Below are 16,549 nucleotides of genomic sequence, written 5' to 3' on the forward strand. Positions count from 1 at the left end.
TCCCTTGAAGGAGGAACTGGCAACCCAGTATTCTTGCCTGGGAAATCCCATGGACAGAGGAGCCTGGCGGGCTGCAGTCCATGGGATTGCTAAAAATCAGATGACTTAGCAACTGAAACAGCAACCACAACAATATATAAACATTTTCCATTTTGACCATTTATATGTAATTCAGTGGTACAAGTACATGCATAGTGTTGTGCAACCACCACCATTATCCATTTTCAGAATTTTTCCATCATCCACACCAAAGCTCAGTCCCCTTTAAACAATAACTCCCCATTCGTGCCCCCACCCCCTCCCAATGGCCTTGGGCAACCAACATTCTACTTTCTGGTACCTCATATGAGTGGGATCATGAAATATTTAATCTTTTGTGCCTGACTTAGTAATACATCCCCTAGCATAAATATTTCCTTGTTACAGCATGTGTCAGAATGTCACTCCTTTTTAAGGCTGAATTATATTCCACTGTACATATATCCATTTGTCTGTCAATGAACATTTGAGTTGTTTCTCCCTTTGACTATTGTGAGTAATGCTGCTATGAACATTGGTATACAAATATTTTTGTGTACACTGGTGCACAAACATGTTCAAGTCTCTGCTTCTAGTTGTCAGGAGTCTATAACCCAGAGTGGATGCTGGATCATAAGATAATTCTGTTTAATTTGGGGGAATTGTCATAATGTTCTCCACAGTGGCAGCACCATTTTACCTACCTAAATACACAAGAGGTTCATCATTATTTACTGATATTTAAAAAAAAATAACCCTCCTAACAGATGTGAAGTAGTATCACATTATAGTTTTGATTTACATTTTCCTAATAATTTGCAATGTTAGATAACTTTTCATGAACTCATTGGCCATTTGAATATCTTCTTTGGAGAAATGCCTTTTGAAGTACTTTTAAACTGAGTTGTTTGGGATTTTTTGTTAAGTTTTAAGAATTCTTTACATATTCTGAATTTTAATCCTTATCAGGTATGTGATTTGCAAATATTTTCCCCATTCTATGGGTTCTCTTTTCACTTTCTGATAGTGTCATTTGATATACAAAACTTTTGATCAAGTCTAATTTATCAATTTTTTTTTTCCTTTTCCTGCCTGTGCTTTTGGTGTATATATTATTCTTTTTCTTCACAGTAATGGATTCTAGTTTCAATGGAAAAGCATCGCTTATCTTGCAAGCATATTAATACTGAGTTTGTTTGTTTTCTTCTGTTCCCTACATTATCTCTGTTTTCTTCAGTGTCGCTATTTCTGTTTTTGTTGTTGTTGTTTTGTTTTTGTTTCACAGAAGAGATTTTCCCTAAATGCTTATAAGCTTTAGCAGTTTCTTGGATTTAAAGGTGGGGTACTGAAAGCCTGATGGGACTTCACTGGGCATGAGTGATGGTGGCCAGAACAAAATAGAGGGCTTTACTTTAAGATGAAGACTCAACAACCCAGCCTTTTTAAGGGAAGAATGCCCAAATGTCAGTACATGCAGGCATTCCTCTGGGGCCTCAAATCCCTCCATAGGTGAATTTTCTACATTCTGACCTCCTGCCTTCCGGACGTTTGGCTAGCAGTCCCACAGGAGGAGGGTGGGGGAGGGGGATATTTGAAGCCATCATACTTTATAAATGCATTTATCGGTTTCATTTGGATTTTTCTGTAACATACACCTGAATGAACATACACTGCCAAACCAAGACTTAATCTCCTTGTTCCCAGGTGTGTCCTTCTCCACTTTGTCCCTCTTTACATCTTTGTCTGATGTCTTGAAATTCATAGCCTCTCAACTTCAATTTTCCCAAGGAAGAATCAGCTTCTAGTTCTCGACAGGAGGGGAACACAAGAGAGGGGAACTTGCCGGGGACATAACCATTCTTCAGGTAGACCTTCTACCTGCTTTCCTATTACAGCACCTTTCTCAGTCTACTCAGGCTGCTAAATCAGGATACAATAGACCAAGGGCTGATGAATAACAGAAATTTACTTCTCGTGGTTCTGGAGGTCAGGTTCTGGTGAGACCGCTGACTTCTTGTGTCCTCACCTGGCAGAGAACAGAGGCAGTCTTATAAGAGCACTAATCTTGCTGGGGAGGACTCTATCCTCACACCCTCCCCAAGGCCCCAACTCCTAATACCATCCCATCAGGGAGTTAGAGTTTCAACATATGAATTTGGGGAGAACACAGACATTCAGTCTGTACTAGTATCTCATCCACAAACTGTCTCAGAGCAATATCTTGTACCTCCCAGGTCTGCGCCTCCTTGGGTGCAAACCAGCTCACCTTTCTATGACATCTCCTCTCAGGGAATCTAGGTTTTAGGTTTTAGCTCCCTCCGTTTTCTTAAGGCTTTGCCACTTCTGTGGGCTTCTTCATTCCCCAGGAATATATTGCAATCCTTTGCCCACTGTTGCCTTCTACTGCTTTGGAGAATATATCTTTTGTATTCCTTTGTTGGCATATTGGGAGAAAAAAAAAGAGATACACAAAGTCAATTTACTTTGTCTCACCAGAAGTCCCTTGCATCTTCCTGAGTATTCCTGTGCGTCCCTTTCTTTGTAGTGGCTGTAGTTTAGCATTTCCCAAAGGACATTTTGAGGAACAGTGGTTACATGGGCTGTTAATAAAGATGTATAAAGAAAGGATCCTACAGCCAAAGAAGCATGGGAGATATTAGGCCATAGACATCTTCCAGCAAGGTCATTATCTTTCAAACAAGTGCAGGAGCACTCCTCAAGGAATGGCTTCAGAGCCAGCGTCAACTCCACATAAGAAAACCATTCTCACTGCATATCACACACACACATTTTTATTAGATGGGATCCAGATTTGGCTCTAAATTATTTTAGAGCTAAAGTATTAAAACAAACAAACAAACAAAGATCATGGCATCTGGTCCCATCACTTCATGGCAAATAGATGGGGAGAAAATGAAAACAGCAACAGATTTTATTTTCTTGGGCTCCAAAATCACTGCAGATGGTGACTGCAGCCATGAAATTAAAAGATGCTTGCTTCTTGGAAGAAAAGCTATGACAAACCTAGACAGCATATTAAAAAGCAGAGACATCACTTTACTGACAAATTTCCATATAGTCAAAGCTATGCTTTTTTCAGTAGTCATGTACACATGTAAGAGTTGAACCATAGAGAAGGCTGAGCACCAAAGAATTTACGCTTTCAAACTGTGGTGCTGGAGAAGACTCTTGAGCATCCCTTGGACAGCAAGGAGACAAACCAGTCAATCCTAAAGGAAATCAGTCCTGAACATCCATTGGAAGGACTGCAGCTGAAGCTGAAGCTCCAATGTTTTGGCCACCTGATGCAAAGAGCCGACTCATTGGAAAAGACCCTGATGCTGGGAAAGGTTGAGGGCAGAAAAAGAAGAGGGCAACAGAGGAGGAGATGGTTGCATGGCATCATTAACTCAATGGACTTGAGTTTGAGCAAACTCCAGGAGATAGTGAAGGACAGGGAAGTCTGGCTTGCTGCAGTCCATTGGGTAGCAAAGAGTGGGATCCAACTGAGTGACTGAACAAGAACAACAAAAGTATTCAATGAGAATATACTTTAGCCTCTGAAGAGGGATTCCAAGAATGTTTCAAGTAATGACACAGTCAGTTTAAGTCTAGAGCCACCCACGATAAGTACTTAGAAAGGGAGAGCACACAACTGAATGCAGATGCCCGTTTTTGAATATTGCTTAAGTCTTCTGATTTTATGGCCACTTTTTATACACTCAAATGAGACACATCCTGTACTGTGGCTTCCAACTTCCTAGAAAAACAACAATTAATCTCCCTCAGTAGCCAATGAAGTCTTCTCCCGTGACAGGCCTCAAAACCAGCAAGAGCTTGGGCGCTTGATTTCTTTATTTTTTCCCTCTAAGCCCTTCCTATGAAGTTGTCCCACATTTGATGTGTTCTTTGTTAATAGCACTCATTCTCTGCCTGTTGAGCAAAACACGCTTTAGCTCTACAGCTACAGCTGAAAGGGTGGATAAAAGAAGATCTGGGATTTTTTTTTTCAAGAGTGGGTGGGGAGAAGTTTTTCCAAAGGCACTCAGCAATTTTCTCCATTCCTGATTTTGACGTTTCTTTCATAGTTTGTCTCATTTCTGAGCTGGATTCCAAAACGCCACTTGTTACTGATGCAGTCAGCGTCCCTGAAACACTCAAGAGGGTAACTTCATGATCCACCGAGGTGTCTGACTGACACGCAGTGCGGCTCAGCTGCCAGGACCCTAAATGAATGCCGATTACAATTAAATGCAAATTAGCTTTGCATTTGCTTCAGCAGTATGTACAGAATTTCTTCAGCTGCCTCCGTATTTCAAGGCACAAATGCCACTCCAGACCGTTATAATTAATTGCCCCCAGATAAGTGTACAGCAAGAATATCTCTATCATGTCATCTGTCAGCACTGATTTACACATCTGACACAGGGAGTGTGTAGTTTACCAGTTAGGTGGTTAAATTAGGTTAATTGACCTGCCACCAGTCTGCTACAGAGGTCAGTAGACTCTTTGTGACCTGCCCACCTGTCTTTCCGAGCACAGCACACTCATGCCAGATTCTGGCTGAAATCAGGCATAAAGCCCACGGCCGGGGTCCCCACCCCCACAACCTCCTGTCTGTCTAGTTCACAGGGTTTCTCCAGAGCCTGGCACACAGTAGGTGCTCATTAAATTTGTTAACTACATGGTGGAATAAATGTTCTAGTGCCTTGCTTGCTTCACTGTGATGTTTTGCATCCACAGGAAATCAGAGTAGCTCTAAGAACGAAGGGGCCAGAGGAAGAGGAGGGAGAACAGCAGGGGAAGGCACAGCCTGTTTCTGCAGTTGCTCGGCTGAGCCCAGGTTTGTCTAGCCCGGCTGGCTCCACTGGACCATGTTAAAGATGGAAAGTGTACAGAAGCTGCCTGGGCAGCATGTGATCACACTTTCTCCCTAAACAGAACCTCATGCATTCACAGCATGACTCTGCTTTTTCTGCCAAAGCCCTGTCTGAGATGCCTCCCTTCCATAGGACATGTGAGCATTACAACGGACCCATTCATGACATGAAAAAATTGCATGTGGCCAGCTTGGTACAACCCAGAAGGGCTTTCCTGCCATCGCTATCACTTTGAAGCGGCTGCCCAGCTCCAGCTGTATTTCCTAAGCTCACCTGGCATCTAGATGTCCTCAAGAGACTGGTCCTCACGGATGGGGTTGCGGCTAATGTGTAATCTGTAGACAACCACATCAAGAGGACCCTTGTCTCATGTCTTACAGTGTGTGATGCTGCACTCCGGTATCAAGTCGTGGGGTCTAGGTCTCTCCCTTCTGTCTGGGTGGACCATGAGGCTTAGCAAACCAAGTCATAAAAGGCAGCCTCTGACCTGTCCTCTTGAGACTCTCACCATGAGAACCCAGGAACCAGGCTGTGAGGCAGCCTGGCAGCCACGTGGAAGTTTCAAGTATACAAGCTCTGGCTACAGCCACAGCTGACGTACCATGGATGCTAGCCTGCAACAGAGGAGGTGAGGTGGCCAACAACTGCGGCCCTCAGCCTCCAAGACATCCCAGGAGACACCACACAGAGCAGAAACAAGCTGTCCCCACCGAGCCCTGTCCAAATTGCAAGTTCAAAATGAATGTTGTCACTGTTGTGAGCCAGTAAGTTGTGGGGTGATTTGCTGCGCATCAGTAAAGAACTGGAACAGGAATGCAGGTGGAGACGATGTGTATCATTTCCAATACAAGGCATTTGAGAACTCGGGGATGCCTTGTCCATATGCTGTCTCTGCCCAAGGCCCTGGAGACAGTTGGACCACAAGATGGGAGGAGCCAGGTGTCCTGACTGCCACACTGTGACATCACTCAAATAACTGCATCAAACTGATCAGGAGACAGAAATAAGTTCTGTTGTATGAAGACATTAAAATTTAAGAGTTTAATCTACAATTACCCTAACTCACTGATTTCACTTTTCCTAATCTGTCCGAAATCTTCCACGCCTCTGTTTCTCCAACTGAGTAACACTGAGTGTTGTCACTTGGGTTTCTGTCCAGTTATCCGCACAACAATACAGGAATCCTGTGTATTATCAGAAGGACAGTACTGACAAACTTCAAATCACCTGGGTGTTGTTTAGGCAGAAGACAAAGGAAGGGCAGGACATCACCGTTTCTACTCTTCCTCAACCAAGGGCAGCACCAGCCCCACATACGGAGGGAAAGAACCGTTGTGCTCCATAGAAGGAAACCCACGCAGGTCAGCAGAGTGGCTTTTCAAGCTCTGTTCTGGAGGCAGCCTTGGGTGGGTGAAGTTGAAAGTCACATGTGTCCCTTTAGGAATGAACCATACTGTCGTCTTTGCCACGTTTCAGTTTGTGGGGAGGAGATAGATCTTTGGCTCCCATGGGCTGTGGTGCCAGATATAGGGCTGAGAAAATCAGGAGTTCAGAGCCTCACCTGCCCCCTCCCACAGTGTCCAACCCCCTCCCCAGAGGCTCGGGAATCCAAGTCGAACGCTCATTTCTTATGCTCCATTGACAAGACTTCCTACTTCCTCGGTTCTGAAGAATTGTAGGCCACCAAGCCCGCCCAGATAACAATGTAATGTCCTATAACATCCCTCAACTTGGGAACACAAAAGTAGAGAATACTGGCTCGTGTTTATGTACAAACAGGAGTTGGTGCTCAGGAGATGGAGGATGGGCCTCTCAGCATTTTTGGATTCTGAGAGACCCACAAAAACCTGACTCTCTGCCTAGTATTAAAATTCACTTCCTCACCTGAAACACATTTGGAAAAATTGGAGAAATTCTGTTGGGGACCTCAGATTGTGTCCCTGACACCATGCTTGGGGAGTCTTGATATTAACTGTGGTGTTCCAGGAAGTAACTTTTTGAATGTTCAGTATAAAACATCAGTGCCCCTGACCTGAGACATGACCCGTACGTACATCCTCCAGGCACCCAGGGACCTGCCCCACAGCCCCTTGCAGCTTCCTTCTCGATGGTATCTTCACCTCTATTACTTATAGCTGCTGAAGCCTTCTCCGTTTCATTTTTATTTTTTATTTTTTCAAAACTGCCCAGGGAGCAACTGGAATCCAAACCAAGATGAAAAAGCTTTAGATGGAAAAGTACAATAAAAATACTCTTAGTTCCTGTTTGCTTTTTGAATTCCAGTAAGAACTCACTTTATCAGTGAATTTTGAATCCCCAGACCTAACAACTCCCTAGTATGATATTTTGGGGTGCGATCACAAACAAAGGAATGTAGGGTTCACTCTGTGTTGCCAGCCCTGGAAGAGAATAAACACAATCACATGGCCTGTGGGAGAATTTTGGGGGTTTTATGCTTCAACAGGGACCCCCAGAGTGGAATTCTGCTTTTCACAGCTCATTGCTAAGTTGAGCAAACCTCTTCCTATGGGGACCTCAAGAATGTTAGAGATTCTCTCATCTAAAATGGTTCCAAGCTTGGTTTAATCCCTTATCTCTTCATGAGCTGTTTTGGCTCAAGCTGTTTTGATTTCACAGAACGGCTGAGCCTCTGAGATCCCGGCTCCGGCCTCCTCTCTTCAGTGGGTCTCTTAGGGCCTCTAGGCTTAATGTCTTCAATGGAGATCTTGTGGGATAATGTTTCCAAATTTGTTTTCCAGAGCTTCAGCCCCTGGGAGTGGACTTGCCTGGGTTTTGTCAGTCTCTGCAGGCTCCTCCTGCCTCCTTTCCACGTCCTCTCCCCACCTCCCCCTCCCACCTCCTCCAAGGGCTGCTCTCTCCCTGTTGGCTGCATTCTCACTGCTGACCTCGGATAAACATAAAGGCTTTTGCTGCCTGTGTTCACTGGGGAGACTCAGAGGTGCCAAAAGCCAGTCGCTAGCTCTTGGCCTCCTCCATCTTTCACCAGCTCCTCACAGATCTGGAGGTTTTGAAGGCTTTGTCAGTCCTCAAACCTCTTTTCACCATTCCCGCTGTTAATGTTCTTGCTAAAAGTGACCCCTGTGGACAAGACCCTCTGTCTTAGTCCTGGAGCCGGACTGGGTATGTTTTCCTGCTGTGTGGAGCTGGGAGCAGAGGGTGAGCTCACTGAGACCCCAGGCTAGGAAAGACTATTCCTCACTTCTGATGTGCTGGTCAGCCTAGAAAATACATAAGGAGGGGGCAGGGGGTCTTTCTAGGTGGCCCACCCACCTCCAGTGCTGCCCTCTCTGCTACTGCAGACCCAGGTCCTGTTTTCTACTCTGGATTGCTGAACAAGTAGGAACATTGGCCAGAAGCAGATAGGGCTGAGAACTTTGACAAATCCAGATTCCCTAGCAAATCAGATGAAGAGGAGGGTAACTCAGAGATGAAGTACATTATGATCCAGGCCCAGTGCTGCCCAGGCATACAGCTGGGTGATGAACTTATGCCATCAAGTTACAACCAGGTTTCAAATGTGAGCCTCCACACCCTGGCTGGTACACTTCTTCCCTAGAAGCATTGGTCTTGAAGTCATGTGAGAAAGGAAGGAGCCTTCTAGCAGTGTGTTTCCCAGAGGCAAACACTCATCCAGGTAACTGGACTCCATTTAGAAGCACCTAGAAAATGGGGATTGCAGCTGGAGAAGGCGAAGGTTCACAGACACAGACCCTGGGCTCAAGGAAGCCCCACTCTAATCAGAAAGACCAACTGAGGAGCCTGGGCTGCTCCCACACCTGGCCCCCAGCCCCTTCTTCCCTGAGAATATCTAGGCTGGGCCCTCAGGTTGTGCATTCTTTAGACACCAGGGATCATTTTGATGGTCCCTCAGGGAAAGGGAGTCCTAGAGTGAACACAGAACATGGCGGGAGGAGCAAGAGGGACCAGCTCACCCACCCAAAAGGGAGGAGAGAAGAGTGTAGAGAACCAGGGAAGTTAAGTCATTCATTCATTCATCCATCCAAGAAGTACTTGGAGGGCCCAGGAAGTGCCAGCCACTCTTCTGGGTGCTGGGACTATGGTGGTGCACAAAACAGAGAAACAATCCCTGTTCTCATGGAGATGATAGACCTTGGTCTCTGAACTGGGCCCAGCCTGAGAGAGGTAAAGGGTGTTCTAAAGACAGTGTGAGACGAGAGACGCTTAGCTGATGGAGGAGGCCTGACTCTCCTGACCAGGGATGGAGGGCAGGGTACCAGATGAAGCCTCCCAGAGGCCAGGGCATCTGCAGAAGAGACAGAGAAGGAATACTGGGAGGAAGAGGAGGAGGAATGGAGGGGACAGGGAGGTTAAGATGCAGGTGGCAAAACATGCTGTGGATGATGAGGTTAGGGCCGTGACCACGGAAGCTGCGTTGGACTGGAGTGAAGTTCATGGGGGCTGAATGATCAGCCGGCAGGTGTCAAGAGTGACTGTCAGAGAAGTGAAATCCAGGGACCTGCCCATCACGGGAAAGGAAGTCCTACACCGCTGCCTTGGGTTTGCATCTTCAGCCTGTAAAGGGGCAAATTTGTTATCAGCTGAATAAAACCAACCATTATTACCACTTCAAGCATTTGGGGTTTGTTTTTTTGCTCTTCGAAAGGAAGTAACCATGGGTAGGTATGTGTGTATCTCAGTTTCCCTCTGAAAACCAAGCTGTTGTTGAGTTTACCTCACAAATTGCAATTCTTTCCTGTAACCAGTATAGAACTGCCAGAAAGAAATTGTTGGAAAGTACCAGTTTATTTCCCTGCTCCACTCCTCTAGCTTAGGATGATGATTTTTTTGTTAATATAGAAATTTCAGTCTTGATCTGAAATATCATACATATAAAATCCCCTGAAAGAGACATGTTTGATCTTAGAGTTTGTTCTAAAAATAATACATTGATTAAGCTCTAGGCCCTTTCCTTGTGTATTTGTCAAATTGCAATTTAGTTGCAATTTTGCATAATATAAAATGGTCACATAACTTTCTGTTGGTTTTTTGGTTAGGTATTGCTTTGCCTTACTTTACAAATTTGATTACTGTTTTCAGATATCTTAAATTCTTTAAGGGAGTTGTATTATTTGGGTTGATGAATAATTCTACTCAATGGATCTCAATAGAATATCTATACTCAAAAGTGTTGACAAAGATGGGTGCATTTGTCACCCGTGTCTCCCTAGAAACTTTCATTAGGAAGGGAAAGATAACAGAAGGAACAAACTTAGAGCACAACATTTGGTGCCAACATCTCTGCAGTTCCTGCCAGGGTCCCAGGACCCCTCTTTCTGCTGGTCCCCTTGTGTCACAGCACACAGTGGAGGGCCTGAGTTGCACCTTGGGTCTGCTGGCTTTCAGATGGCAAAGGCCTGGGTTCCTCAATGTTACACTGAAAACAGAACACTCTCTCCCTCCCCCAGCCTCTCCACCAGGCTGGGCCTATTCAAGGAGATCAAGGCCCATTATCTCCAAGAGAACAGGGGTTGTTTATCTGTTTTGTGCACCACCATCGTCCCAGCCCTCAGAAGAGTGGCTGGCACATCATTGGCTCCTTACAAATATTTATCAGATGATGAAGGAATGACTTAACTCCGCTGGCTGTCTGCACCCTTCTCTCCTCCATTCTGGGTGGGCAAGCTGACCCCTGCCTTTGCTCTATAGAGAGAACCATGTTCTGTGTTCTCTCAGAAGACTCCCCCCAACCCCGAGTGAATATCAGGATGATTCCTGGTGTCTAAATAATGCCCAGAGATTCTCAGTGAGGAACGGGTTGAGGGCTGGGTGGGGGAGCAACCCAGGCTCCCTTGCTGGTCTTCCTGATAAAAGTGGGGCTTTGTGGGGCCCAGGACTGTGTCTATGAGTGCTCACCGGATGTGGCCACCATTTCATGAGTGCTTATGTGTAAGGGTCTGTGTGCATGTGTACAAAGTTGCTTCACTCATGTCCAACTCTTTGCAACCCTATGGACTGTAGCTCACTAAGGCCCTCTGTCCATGGGATTCTCCAGGCAAGGAGTGGGTTGCCATTTCCTTCTCCAGGGAATCTTCCTGACCCAGGGATCAAACCTGTGTCTCTTACCTCTCCTGCACTGGCAGGTGGGTTCTTTACTACTAGCACCACCTGGGAAGCCTGTCTCAGGGTCGCAGTTCAGTTCAGTTCAGTCACTCAGTCGTGTCCGACTCTTTGCGACCCCATGCACTACAGCACGTCAGGCCTCCCTGTCCATCACCAACTCCTGGAGTTTACTAAGGGTCTGGCCCACAGGAAATGCTTATCAAACATAGCTGATACAGTGAGTATTACAATATTGACATCTATGAGTTTTTTCTTCATCCCCCACCCAGTGGCCCAGGAGCCTGCAACCTGTCCCTAAGTTCTGTTCACAACTTCTCCCAGACAGGATTCACCTTGTATGGGAACCAACATTCTACCCTACAGATGTGAGGCAATAGCATGCACATGGGAAACCAAATAATATTGGGAAAATCTTGTCCCCACAATCTATATGATTTTCCGAAGAAAGAGCATATTTCGGAGCACAGAGCATTGGGTTTGAAGCCTGGAACTGTGCCTTGAGATCTGTCTTTCCTAGTGTGTGACGTAGGGGGACTCACATAGCTTCCCTCAGTAGTCTTACTTCTACAAAGGGGATACTAGGAATAGCCATCGCCAGGGTTTTTATTTGAATCATGTATGAATATAAACACTAACCCCCAAAAGGGTAAAATCAGAGCATAGGTGGGTTTCCATCATCGGTTGCTAATTAAGCTGTGTATTCCTTCCCTTACCTGTCACTGTCTATCCCCGCTCCTCCCTGGCCAACACCCCTCACACACACAGCCCCTTGGTCATTTCACTGCATCTTCCAACAAAGGGAAATGTAATAGACAAGCATTCTTATTTTAAATTTTTAATAAATTGTTTAATGGAAGTCATGGAAGGTTGTGTCTGCTTGGGTTGCAGTGAGTCTGGGAGCACGCTGCATGTCACTAAGTTCAGCATGCCTGCCCTGCAGTTTCCATGGAGAGAGGCTGCCTGCAGAGCACACCTGTCTCCTGTCATGTTGCATCGTCATCTTGTTTTCACAGGTTTTCGCTTCAAAACACTTGCATCCTGCTATACTACATGACCCCCTCTCATGTGGAGGAGTTTGTGGCACACGCTCGTTCAGCGCAGGTCTGTGCTCATGACTGCATCCTCTCTGTGGCTTGGCACATAGACACAAATAGCTCTGATGAGTTTCAGTCTCTTTGGATAGTAACAATTGTGTCTGCCAAGGGAGGCTGGACTCGAGCTGAGACTAAACCAATTAGCAGCAAGAAGGCCCCGGCCCTTCCAAGCTGCTCCCTCATGGATGGTTGAATTTGCAGCATGAACAGTGTTCACAGGGGCTGTGCCCTGTAATACCTGGGACCCTCAAAGCCCCACCTGGCTGCTGCCTCCTCTGGACACAGCAGCCTCTGAGAGCCCTGGCCTGTCTGGGCTAAACCTCCCATGTCTGCTGTGAACTACTTTCAATGTGAGGTGCTCTTCCCATTGTTTCAGAGATTCCATCACTGTTGAATAGCTTGCTCACTCAGTCGTGTGTGACTCTTTGTGACTCGATGGACTGTAGCCCACCAGGCTCCTCCGTCCGTGGGGATTCTCTAGGCAAGAATATCGGAGTGGGTTGCCATGCTCTCCTCCAGGGGATCTTCTCAACCCAGGGATCGAACCCACATCTCTTTACATCTCCTGCATTAGCAGGTGGGTTTTTACCACTAGTGCCACTCAGGAAGCCCATCACTGTTGACTGCTGGCTTCTAATTGTAGTTTCAACCAGTAGAGCAAAGGCAACCGTTTGTTTGTTTGTTTTTTAATATTATTTCAATTATGTAATATTCTTTAAACCCTGAATCTACTGAATATGTAAAAGCCCCCAATTTCAACTCAATGCTGAGCAGCTGCACCAGTGGTTGATGTCTTCTGGGGCAGGGTTGGGGGAGGGTGTGAGCCAGCAGATAGGCTGGAGGGAAAGGGCCTGCTTTGCCACCTCCAGATCCTCTGAGCTGCCTGGGCCTCAGAGCTGGAGCTCTGAGCACAATCTAGAGATGACTGGTTATCTCTTGTTTATTGGTGATCATTGAGTGGAAAATATTACTGGGTGGTGAACTGGCACAGCTTCAACTTGAAATGACTAAGCTTGCATGAGTCACAGATCTGCCATATTTCAGGCACCATCCCTAGGTTTGGGTTCTTAACACCTTGTTTAGGGTTCAGCTTCATCCAGGTAGGTCTTGAAGGTTGCCGATCCCCACATCCTCCAGTAGGAAGGAGATGACCACCCTGAACACAGCATAGGCCTATGACAAATTTGATACCCTGGGAAAGTGAGATTTTGCCTCCTGTTCATCATTTGTGATAAAAACTTGTCATCTAATAAAGTTGCGCGGCTTTGCCCCTTGCTCATAGCCAGACCTGAGTTTTGTCTGACAATGGGGTGTTTATTCCTTTCCTCTTGCAGTCACTAAATCCCAATTCTGAAACCTCAGGAGATTTACCTTCAATCACCAGCAAAGCATCTGTCTCCACTTTTATTTTCAAGGGGGCAGGATGGCTGCTGTGTGGGGTGTTCTCTTTGTAATTAGCTAAAAGTCTCTGTGTCTGCCTGTCACGTATAAATTCATGCCCCCTGTAACAGCCCAAGTAGAGAAATACTCAAGGCTAGGACTAGCACGTCAAGAGCCAGAGCTGGATCTTTACCATTAGTCGCTGTCCTGACCAAGAAAATAGACCCAGAATAAAAATCTGTGCATCACATAATATCAAGTAAGCAAAGCAAAGGAAACACACTGTCACGGCTAAGGTGAGCTGCTTCTGCACTAATGGCTCTGCTTTCTCTCCTGGAGGTGAGCTCGGTGCTGTGGGATCCACCACAGGCCAGCCTGGTGGAAGGGATGATAAAGGAGACCCTGAGTTGAATCCCACAATTCAGTAGGATTTGGCTGTGAGGAGGGTGTGAGCTGACCATTCAGAGGGAGCTGCAAACATAAAACTCAAGGGAAGACGGGAACTCCGAGCAGCTCAGAGGGAGGGCGATGGACTAAGATTCTAGAGAGGAAGGCTGAACTGGATGGCAGGGTGTGACTTGCAAGTGTGACCTGCAGGAAGGATTTGAAGCAGAGGAACAACATGATCAGAAGTGCAGCTTATAAAGCTCACTCTGGTGGAGGAGTCTCAGGAGGGAAGAGAGGCAGCAGGAGAGCCAGGAATGAAGGATGTGACTTTGGCATCTGGGCAGCAGAAGGAAACAGAATGGAAAAACGGAGAGATGACCAGTGAGATGCGGGGGTCAGTGAGGTGACAGGCGGGAGGGTGCATTTGGCCTCAAAGACTTCTGGCTTCGGCATCTGGAAGAACATCAGGTCCATTCATGGAGAAGTAGCCCATGGCGGGGAGCAGGTGGGCATGATGGGGCGGAAGGAGGATGAAGTGATGCCGAGTTCCACCAGAGGCGTGTTGCCCTGGAAGCTCCCAGTCCTTGGCTTCTGGTCATGTGCTATGGTCAGGCACGTGATCTAGTTCCATGTGTTTTGGTAGTTGTGACACCCTCTGTGCCCCCATGGAACCCCTTACCTCCACCCCTGAGGGGACATAGTAGAACTGGGAAAACCAGTCAGCTCTTGTTGTTATAGTAGCTTAATCACTGTTGTGTCTGACTCTTATGATTCCATAAACTGTAGCCAAACTCCTCTGTCTATAGGGTTTTCCAGGCAAGAATACTGGAACCAGTTGCCTCCAGTATTCTTGACCTCCCTCCTCAGTATTTTCTTGACCTTGCCTACTCAGGGATTGAACTTGCATCTCCCGCATTGTCAGGCAGATTCTTTACCACTGACCCACCAGGGAAGCCCATCAGCTCTTAGTATTTTCTGAATCACGTCAATGCAAAGGAAAATGTGAATGCAAAGCACACTGTGAAAATGCTATGTGCTACATGAGATTAAAAAGGCAACAACCTTCTTAATCCTAATATAAAAAACTATAATCATTTTTGTTCCATGAAGCAAAAACTATAGCCCTGTTATAAATTCTGAAAGAGCTGACTGGTGGTAATCAATTTTTGCTACATTAGTAAAAGCATCAAGATCCAGGTAGCCAACCAATAAATAATTAATAGTGCCTACTATGTGGAAAGGCATCTAGGAGATGCAAAGATGTGTGTGATAGACCACATCCTCAAAGAATTTGTAATTTTAATGGGCATTCATGAATACAAATAGCTATAGTTAAAGGTGTATATTTCACAAGAACTCCTAGCCAACTGTCAGCAAAACCCCAGATGGAGAGATTAACTCTGACTGGGGTGGTGAGAAACCATGAGGGGAATTAACAGGACTAAGGTCACTTGGGCTGAGGATGCTTTACAGACCTTTGAGCATGAGTAGGATTTCATTCTAAGTGCAACACAGGGTTTTTCTGCCTCCATGAAAGAAAAAGGTCACTATCAAGTGTCAAGTATATACATTAGGTCAAACCACATGAAACAGCCATTTTTACAGGTTAAAACTTGGTTGAGGTGTTTCTCTGCTAGGTGGTAGAGAATCTGCTTGGCATTTCAGATTTGGGTTTGATCCCTGGTCCAGGAGGATCCCTCATGCCATGGAGCAACTAAGTCTGTGCACCAGAACTATTGAGTCTGTGCTCTGGAGCTCAGGAGTAGCAACTATTGAAGTCCATGTGCCCTAGATCCCGAGCTCTCCAACCAGGGAGGCCACTGCAATGAGAAGTTTGCATGTTGCAACTAGAGAGTAGCCCCCACTTGCCACAACTAGAGAAAAGCCAGAGCAGTAATGAAGACCCAGCACATCCCAAAATAAAAATAATAAATAAATAAAATCTAGTTAAAAAAAAACAGTTGAATATTGGCAATATCATGAAGCTCAGTATTATCATACTATTTGACCTGAGGCCTCAGTTCCAAAAATCTCCAACACTTGCTTTGGATCCCAAAGCCTGCAGATGAGGCTTTGCCTGCTGAGGTACCAGCATCTTCTTGTCCTTCATATCCTGAGGGAGGCATTCCCAGGAGCCCACTTATTTCACTGGAACAAATTCACTGGAGGCCTACGGACAATTTGGAAAGTTCACTGGTGGCATCTACCAGATTCTTGTGGACAATAAAGGATAATCAATCAGGTCATGATCCTGATGGCAAATGTCCCTGGCAGGTCTCGCATCTGAAATTCTCCCTAAAACCAAGGCTTTTAAGTCTCAACGGCTTCTAAGAAATCCACATTAATTTCCTGTTCAATTTTTTGTGTAGGAGATTAATCATGAGAACATCACAATCGTCCCAACTCTACTCTGCTAAAACTTGCCCAGGGTTGAAGAATTTGAGCTCAGACCTGCTTCTGCAGGAGTGTCCTCTAAGGCCAAGCTGAGACAGGCTTTTTTAATCACTCATGCTTTTTGGAGCCAACTGATTTGATGTGGTCCATTGATGGGAACGCAATGATTGCCGGAAGTTGAGGTCATGAACTGGAGCATATTTTTAAAACTGTATTAGAAAACCATTTCAACATCCGGGTGGAGTTGAGAAAAACAATTTTTCTGATAAATAATTGAAGTAGTTACATTTAGGC

General features: G+C 45.7%; 2 long non-coding RNA genes across 6 annotated transcripts in view; one reads left to right on the plus strand and one right to left on the minus strand.

Moving 5' to 3' along the window:
* Positions 1-16,549, plus strand: part of LOC133044642 (uncharacterized) — a 73,056-nt gene that overhangs the window by 11,949 nt on the left and 44,558 nt on the right. The gene's annotated exons all lie outside the window — the stretch shown is intronic.
* LOC133044640 (uncharacterized) overlaps positions 140-16,549 on the minus strand; it is a 112,215-nt gene continuing 95,805 nt past the window's right edge. For all 4 annotated transcript variants that reach the window (XR_009690007.1, XR_009690006.1, XR_009690008.1 and 1 more), the window contains 2 exons: positions 2,285-2,450; positions 140-2,044 (listed from right to left, as the gene is read on the minus strand). This is a non-coding gene — a long non-coding RNA (uncharacterized LOC133044640). The remainder of the gene's footprint in view (positions 2,045-2,284; positions 2,451-16,549) is intronic.

Source organism: Dama dama, chromosome 23 (genome assembly GCF_033118175.1).
Source record: "Dama dama isolate Ldn47 chromosome 23, ASM3311817v1, whole genome shotgun sequence".
Lineage (NCBI taxonomy): Eukaryota > Metazoa > Chordata > Mammalia > Artiodactyla > Cervidae > Dama > Dama dama.